General features: G+C 32.5%; 1 protein-coding gene across 1 annotated transcript in view; it reads left to right on the top strand.

Moving 5' to 3' along the window:
* The window catches only part of LOC108694365, a 54,134-nt gene that overhangs the window by 833 nt on the left and 44,868 nt on the right, over nucleotides 1-8,433 (top strand). The window lies entirely within an intron of this gene.

The following is an 8,433-nucleotide window of genomic DNA, read 5'->3' as shown; positions in this document are numbered from 1 at the left end:
ATATATATATATATACATGTACATATAAATATATACATGTGTATACACACATACACACACACACATACACACACATACACACACACACACACACACATACACACATGTATGTAAAATGTATTTTATATATATATATTATATATCCAGATCGCGCATAAGCGGAAGACGAGCAATTTAACAAGAAACTTCGTGTCGTCCCGCATAACGCGACAAACTTAGCGTAACCGATGTAATTCACGCGCAAAGAGCTCTCCGGCTCATAACGCCGCGGATTCAGGACTATTACACATTCCACCCGCGACGGATGGGAGATATAGAGACAGCAAGTAATGTGTTATTTAAAACGTCGTTACTTTTATCGTTACTTTTTTATAATAACAATTTGGTAAAGTTACAATTTTTCATGACATGTAACAATAATCATGGTTGGAATGGTTACTTTTAAAAGTAACTCGTTTCTTTTTTAAATGAGAAATATGTAACGGCCTAATAGAAATTTCATGCATTTTTCGAGCAGTTACTAGGCAGTCATATTAATTTTGTCTAGTAACTGAAAAGTGAAACTACTTATTAGAATTTTAATCGAGATCTATGACGCTTTACCTGCAATTATCGTGTACAAAAGATACACAAAATCTAACTCATTTACTGGAAAACAGGCTAATATATAAATTATGCAATATTTTAATTAATAATAATTTATTGATACTAATTTATATATAATAGACAATAATTTAGCATGTGTCTACGCAAATTGCACATATTTTATTCAGCCACATAAAATTCTTATCAAGTTATTGTTCATTTTCTACACAATATTGTTGCAACTAATGAGAGTATAAGTAATAATAGAAAGAAGGATTTTGTTCAAGTATCTAAAAATTTAGCTAAATACAGAACTAAAAATAATTATTCAGACGCTTGAGCAACGCTGTAAAAAATTTTGATATTCACTGGAAAAAATTTCTAGTTGAAAATGAACGAATCAGAATTTTCCGGTTAAATTTATTAGAATTCTAATTGAGATAATCAGAATGATACAATATTTTTAGTAAAATCTATTAGAATTCTTATTTTTATCAGAATAATTATATCAATCAGAATTCTAGTTATTTCAACTAGAATTCTAATAGATTTAATCAGAAATTTTTAATCAGAAATTGTTTTCAGTGTATTAAATTTAATTCAATAATAATTTATTATTATTATTAAATTAAATTTCAGATCTGAATTTAGCTAAATTTTTTAATACTTTAATAACGTATTTCCGTGTATTGTTTCGGGGTGTTCACGAGTTAAAACTTCCAAAACTGTTTCAATCCTGGCGTTATCATTATTGTCATGAAAATTAATAACGTCATTATTATAAATCGCTATTATAAAAAAAATAATGGTAATAATAAACGTTACTTAGCATCTCTACAAATATTTATACCGCAGATTGCTTACCGGTAATTAAGTTGTATTAATAATACACCGCGAACAATTATTACACGGACATTAACGGTTATTGCTATGTGCCGAGCGCCATGCTATTCATAACGTAATGCGAAATGATTTTATGATACGTTGGGCGATGAATTTTCGTTAAATCCACGCACGTCACGTTTCGCGCAAAAGCTACGTGATTACAGTATGATAATTTTATATGCGATGTTTAATATCATAAATTGCGGCCCTCGGCGTTCTCTTTTCATCGGAGGATCTTATATACTGAAGAAACGATACTTAAGTTTCAGGATTATTTTACGGAACGAGCTCTCTTGCTCTCCCTAAGAAAAATATGTCCGACCGGAGGACGCGTATAAATTTCTCGAAACAAATATTTTTATTCCACGCTGTGGAAACAATCTCGCAATTTCAGTACGTCAGAGGCAAAACCGGCAATTTTTACGCTTGCGTGAAAATGTATTCAAATCGGTTACGTGCAAAATTCAAAGCGATCATGGTACGTCATTTGTTTTTCTCCTAACGTAAGAACATCGCACCGGCACGTATCCCCTGTGTCACTGAGGTCGTCGTCGACCTCGGGCTCGCGTAAATGCAGTCGATCTACGGAAATCCGATCTTGGCAAGAAGTCGCAATTGAGACGATTCGTTCGTGACGATCGTCCGCCACGCCACGCGTTGACCGCGGCTACCGAGATCGAGCTTCCCTCGGGGCGCGCGAGTTAAACGATCCGCCGTCGTGAAACTCGAGCGATCGATGGATATAAATCAAGCGCGATCGTAGAGGAACCTAAATTTCCCGCCTGCCTTGAACAAAGAAACGCGATCGTTTTCGCGGATGGAAGGTACGACCGGATGGAAAAAAGAAAGGTGCTCCGGGAAAGGCGGAAGAGACAGGAAGAAGAAAGACAGGGAGAGAGAGAGAGAGAGAGAGAGAGAGAGAGAGAGAGAGAGAGAGATATCCGGCGAAAGAAAGGCGTGCAGATGGACGAATGCGACGCGACGGGCACCGGAAGGAGATTATGCAAACGGCAGCCAATTCGATCGAAGTGCACTGCAAATAACCGCAGTTTTAACCCATTCGATTAAATGCACGAGAAAGCCTGCCGTTCATTAGAATATCGCGCTCAGACGCGTAATCTCAGACGTCTACAGCTGAACGTCGATGTTTGTCGAGGAAGAGGGCGAACATTTTTCATTAAAGGTCAGGTATCATTAAAATCTTACTATTGGTTGACTCGTCATGTCATTCATGAAATCGTCACCTTCGCCGATCCGTTGAATTCCCTTGACGTAGGCTTTCGCGAATGTTTTGAATTTTGTACTGAGAGAAAAATGGTTGCAATTAACATAATTACATAACTGTAATTTATAATTCATAGTTATTTTTTATTTATAATTGCATAAAAATTAAATCGATAAGAACAAATAAGAAAAAGAATTCTATTTTCAGCCGAAGTGGATGATGCTTAATAATATTTATATGAAATGTGTTTGTAAGTCCGAAAAGTCAATTCGGTGCGCAGTTTGAATAGCTATAAATGTGATATATATGCATGTATATATATATATATGTGTGTGTGTGTGTGTGTGTGTATGTGTGTGAGCGCGCGCGCGCGCGTGTGTGTGTGTGTGTAATGTAATATATATAATATATATAATATGTAGTAATTCAGTTTTTATTACATTCCAGATACCATGACAAGAACTTTAAATTTAATTTAATAAACATTTTATTGGAGAATGATTATCCTTCTGATTTTATTTTTTAGATGATAAATTTAAGATTAAAAGCGTTATTCCATAAACAATCCAAGACACAAAACAATATGACTAATTCGCCACCAGAACAAGGACATATTTCTTAGTTCGTATTATCATATTGTATATTTATTCAATCTCATAAATTCAGAAGTATTATTAGTAATTTGAATATGAAGCTAGCATTTTTCAATTTAAATAAACTTAGAAGATTTGTAAAAGTTCACAAAGATATTCTCCAGAAAGAGTCAAATAAGAATGTAGTGTATAAAATAGAATGTAAAAATTGCAACGCGACATACATAGGACAAATCGGCAGAAAATTAAAAACGAGAATTCAAGAACATTATCGACAAATTAATAGTTTCAATAGCACTAGATCGATCATTACGGATCACAGATTTTCACTAAATCATGATTTTGAGAGAACGTCAAAATTTTAGACCGTGAACGTTAGAAAGAAGATTAGTATCTGAGATGTTATATATAAATGCAAAATAATAGTCTTAACCTACAGTCTGACACAAAATTGTTACATTACGCTTGTATTTCCATTTTAAACAAATTATAAATAATTTATTATTTTAACGCTTGACTTTATCTATGTAAACAATGACAATATCTGCGACACACTTTCAAACAATTTCGTCAGTCTTAACTTTGCCATGTTTTAACTGTATTGTATTCTTGTACTCTGACTATTTATATATATCTTTTATAATGGTTATTGAATAGAATTGAATGGAATTCTTGGATTTTATTCTTATAATTATTTGTTTCTGTAATCACGTCTCTCAGCATCAAATGGTAAGCACATATTTTTACAAGTTTTTATAATTTTGCTAATAACATGGTACCTTTTCACATTCCAGAAATAAATTGCAACGAAAAATTCATGCACTTCACTTGGAATCTTTCAATTTTTTAGTGGCTGCTATTGATGCATGAGTGATGTCTTATAATTTTAAAGAACTGCATTAACACTGATAATGATTCTAAAAAGAATCGAAACATTCGTTTTTATGGAAATATGTAATCAATTATTGCACTGATTAACAGTATTATTTGATCACGCTCCAACAAGTGCGTTACACTCTCATTTGCCTGATATTTCTCAAAATTTTATATAGTAATTCAAATTAAATTATTTAAGCATTAAAAATTTAACTTTGACCGTTATGGTCATAATTTCTATTTCTTATTGTTGAATTTTCCAATGTATGGTCTAGTAAGATTCTTATTGATAATATTTATGTGAATAATATGCGTATTTGCAAGTACATTTCAGTTCTATAAACTGAGCATCGATTCAGTTGGTTGAATTTAAAACGCAATCATAAATTGAAGATGGAAATAACAAATTACAAATTACATTGATCGTCAATTTAATAATAGTACTAATAAGTATATTAAAATATTGCAAAGAATATATATTTATTGTTTTAACTAGGCAAATTAGTTGCTTCAACATTACGATTATCAGAACCATGATGCACTCGTAAGCGAAAGTGATTGTTTCGTTATGTTTTAAATACATTTTTTAGTTGTCTATATTATTATCACGTATATAGTAAATATTTAAAAAAAATATGTTATATTGACTGTAATTATAATTGTAATAGCACTTACATAAAGATGATTATTTTATTTACTATTCGTATCTATATTAATATTTGAAATCATGATTTATAGTATAATTTTTTATAGTTAATAGAACTGTAAATAGGGGAATGAGATTGTTATTATTAACATTAGTAATAATAATTATATAAAAAGATTTTAACCATAATTATTTTACAATCATAGTAATAAATATTAAATATTTTTCTTTCAGTGCATGAACAAAAACTGGGAAATATTTTAATATCATTTATCTCTGAAATAACATAAAGAGAAAGTACAATATTTTAAAATGTTATATTGTCATTTTTATATTATATATATATATATGAGACTTATATTATTTTAAAGGTAGATGATATTTTCTCCAGTTTTTATATAGAATATAATGTTTTCCAATAGTATAGAATATTTATAAAATATATACAGGTAAATAAATACTGAAAGTAACTTAATAGCAACTAAAATCTCTTTAACAAAACTCTGAGCTTTATATATAGTCAATCAAGCGATAAATATTATATACGTTTCTGAATGGTCCGCGACAATGATGCGCTTACACAAATGAATGAATGAATTAATAATTAAACACAGCTAATATGTTGATTAAACTTATTATTATTGAACACATTGATGAGCTGCGACATAGTGCTACTGTTTGCAGATAATATGTAGCGAGCATGAAAAGAGCAGTCACGCGAGATTACTGGTAATACCTGCTAACTGTAGCTACATTTGATTGTGATATCCACCTATTCGCAGTATTTTCAAGAGTGGCCAGCCGATAGCCTCATCTGGCTGCGCCTCTTTGGCAGTATTAGCGAGCGAGATTCGAACTCATGCTCGCGGATTAGAGTACAAGTGACTCCATCGACGTGAACGTTACCGGGAGAATCACAACCCAATAGCAAAAGTTGTTCCATTGTGTTCAACAAAATGTAACATATACAGTCTCGTAATACAGCTAAACGTAGATTAAACATTAAAGATATACGGTACAAAAGAATTCAACAATAACCTCACATTTCCTTTAATTTGCGCCAAACGAAAATTTTGTGTCGTGTAATTTGCAATATTAATCGTCTTAAGATTTAAATGGACCTGAGGCAAAGAGAGCAAATATTTTTACATCTGTATTTTAAAAAATGTACCAAATTTTAGTAAATATTTGTTTGAAACCTGTACCTGCTTTTTTTTACTAAATGTTAATATATTTGTTACAAAAATTATTAATTTGATGTAACTGTTACTTTTTTATTAGTATATTTATTTACTGTAAGTAAATGTTTAGTTAGTACTATTACAAAAAATATGTATTAAGATTTAATAAATTTTTTCCAATATGCGCCTCTCAGTATAGATCTTTCTTTAAATATTAAAACTTTAAATGTTCAGTCTATTAGATTGGCTGTTAAAATTTTAAGAAAAATCAATTCCGAGCATTTTTTAATTTAATGCGGAAAATTGGGGCAGTACCGAGAACTGACTTGCAAAGTTTTAATAAAACTGTGCCGTAACAGTAGAAGCCGGAGTAGAGGCAACGGCTTCTTGTAGTTTCCTGCGAAGAGGAACAGATGAGGAGGAATGTAAACTGCTGTGTGCGTGCGTGACACGAGTAGAATCGCTCTAGCAGAGCTAGCATCAAGGGAATTAATTCACTCTTATCGCCGCTCTACGATCGGTCGCTACAAGGGGTTTGCGGTATTCCACTCGAATTATTATCATGTTTAATAACATTTCGTGCACAGGGTATCTATGTAAGTGCACAAATATTGTAGTACCATCGAGAGAGAACGATTTGTGTCAGCTTGCGTTTCACATGATAAAGTCGAACATGCATATGTAACGTCTATATTTTTGAAGTTAAATTCATATACAGCACACTTTTTATAATCACGAGCGAATTCTACTGCGGTTTTGATCGTGATTGATTATAAATGAAAATGTTACCGAAATGTGCATGTCAAATAAAAAGGAATCTCCCTCATTTTCACTGTTAAACGATTTCTAGATGATGAATATTATTGCACAATATTTTATATTACAATATTATTGATCGTCTGGAAGCTATACGTTGAATCTCCAGATTGTTTATTTTGAAATATTTATAGAAGGCATTAATAATATTTTATAAAATAATTATATAATAATATTGAACGTCTAGAGGCCGCTTTAGATGTTAAAGAAGTAATGGTAATCTTTTGATGAATTAAATAATATTTTATTATTTTTAACTTCCATGTCAAAATGTATATCAATTCATTTCTGTGACTACTTTCAAAGTAAACAACACGTCCATATTAATATGTACACTTAGCAAATAATAAATTAAATTTGAGATCAATTTGATACATTTTAAAATAAAGTTAAATTGTTTAACTCCATTGTTTTAGTTGAATTAACAGCATATTATATAATAAATAGAACCAGGCGATCTATAGAAATAATTAAAACTCGAATTGAGTATAATTTAATATTATTAATTTAAACAGTATTAAACATACTTTCTTGAAAGATACAATAGAACAACTTATTTCGTACAAATTGTACAGTTGTCTAGCTTGAGGGAAAATTCAAAAAATTCAATGTTTCAGAGAAGCGTCCGTTCTATTCTTTTCGACGCGATTTACACGCGCATGTACTCACACATGCACACATTGTTATTTTAGACAGTACCTTTCTTTTCCTAGTGTTCCTTTTTTCCCCGGAGGTCAGTGAATTATCGATCTTCAGAAAATTAATAATTCACCCGCGGCGCACATATTAGACGAGCCGGAGTCTAAGAACTTCCCTTTATAAGTATCGCCCGTAAAATAATGTACTTTTCAAATAATTCCCCTTAATGGCGGCTTCTGTAGATACGCGAGATTAATGATCTCGCAATATGGCCTTTCGAAAAGGGAGGGATAATAACAGCGTGGTAAACGGGGACACACATAATGTGGGTCACTCCGACGTGCGCGTGGAGTCGGTCGGACCCTACGCTCCGAGATGTAGCCGAGCGCGTTTGGGAAGCGGAATGCTCCGACGCCCATCACGTCGGAGTGCATCATTTTCATACGTAAACACGCAAGGGGATAAGAAATAGCGAGACGGAAGGGGAATGGCAATGGCTCACATCGGCAATAAGACAGATGGCTTCTCCGCGTTCCAAGCCGCGCCGCCCACGGCCCAAGTACCTGCCGGTACTCACGTTCAATCCCGCAGGACGATGATTCCAACCTGTTTCTAAGATAATCCCTCCTCCTCCGAACATAGCGAACGGCAAATCCAATCTCGCGCCGGCGATTAATTCGAAAGAGCCACCGTCGAGGACCTAAACGGTCCCGGGAAACTCTTGAAACTCGCTTAAAATATCCGGCCGTACGTCGAGACGACAGTTTAACACATTGACTGCTATTGTACAATTAGGTAATTTCATTTCCGATTTTATTTTTATATAATATGTTATTTTAATCCTTTGGAGCTGACGTTTATAAATTTAATTTATAATTATCAATTACAAATTACGATGAGTTTCTGAGATTAAATTTTATTTATGTTAATTAAAAGGCACTAATTAATTTTAAGGAATTAAAATGATGTGATTATATAAAAATTTAT

The sequence above is a fragment of the Atta colombica genome, unplaced genomic scaffold, assembly GCF_001594045.1.
Source record: "Atta colombica isolate Treedump-2 unplaced genomic scaffold, Acol1.0 scaffold12, whole genome shotgun sequence".
In the NCBI taxonomy this organism is placed as follows: domain Eukaryota; kingdom Metazoa; phylum Arthropoda; class Insecta; order Hymenoptera; family Formicidae; genus Atta; species Atta colombica.
This window is presented reverse-complemented; position numbering and strand designations above follow the sequence as displayed.